Source organism: Monopterus albus, unplaced genomic scaffold (assembly GCF_001952655.1).
Source record: "Monopterus albus unplaced genomic scaffold, M_albus_1.0 scaffold3.1, whole genome shotgun sequence".
Lineage (NCBI taxonomy): Eukaryota > Metazoa > Chordata > Actinopteri > Synbranchiformes > Synbranchidae > Monopterus > Monopterus albus.
The window spans coordinates 7,218,163-7,219,122 of record NW_018127883.1 but is presented as its reverse complement, the minus strand read 5'-3'; positions in this window follow the sequence as shown (position 1 = coordinate 7,219,122).

Sequence of the window (960 nt, the reverse complement as noted above, 5' to 3'; positions counted from 1 at the left end):
TACAGTATACTGTTGTCTGTAAGAAAGTAATTGGCCTTATAACCTAAGTCCCAGAAGCTCTTTAACTTGCCTGCACAGTCTCTACATCCCAGACAATTGCTTTGCAGGGGTGATTGCACTCACAATGCCCTCTGTATCTGTGAGTGCATGCTCCCTATGCACCGCGAACTTTTGAACTACCTCTTGACCACAGCTTGAAGGGAGTTGAGACAATGGTTAGTAAACACACTGGAGTGAATGAAGGGATTAGGCATTAAATGACAGGATGTGCTTAAAAAGGAGCAGGTGGTGGTTTAGGAAGAGCCACCAAAACCTTGCAGGAGTGTAACATCATGCAATCTCCCTGTGGCTATTTCTCCATTTCCTTCATTTTCATGGTCTGTCCCTACTGATCCTGATCATTCACAGTTATCCTCCAGTAGCTCAGATTTTCTCATCCCATCTTTTTTTGCTCTATCTCTATTGTCCACTTCTGCACACTGAGAGAATCCTGCTCCTTAACTCAGGCCTCAGACAATTGACATTCATGAGGTTGGACATTCTGGTCCAGCCTCATTCATATGTACAGTAAGTAAAGGGACAAACGCCACTTCAGACACTATAGAGCCCATCCCCCATGTAAGGGTTGCAGAGGAGCTGGGTGATTCTCAGCTGTTTGACTAGAGATTAAGCTACTTCATTGTAAATCCAATACACACTTCAATGTACAATCTACAATCCACAAAAATGCGTTCTGTAGCTGCTGAACTTTTGTCTTGTGAAATTTAGCCCAATTATTGTCATATTCCCCCTCTGATATTACACCTGACAAACTTCTCTTGTCAGCAAAACCAGTAATACAGCTGTTATAATTGTGTATGTCCAGAAAACTTTGAAATAACATTCTTGCAGCTAAATGTGCCAGCGACTGAATCTGTCTTTGACTTCATAAGCTTTCATGAGTACATCTGATTTGGTGTG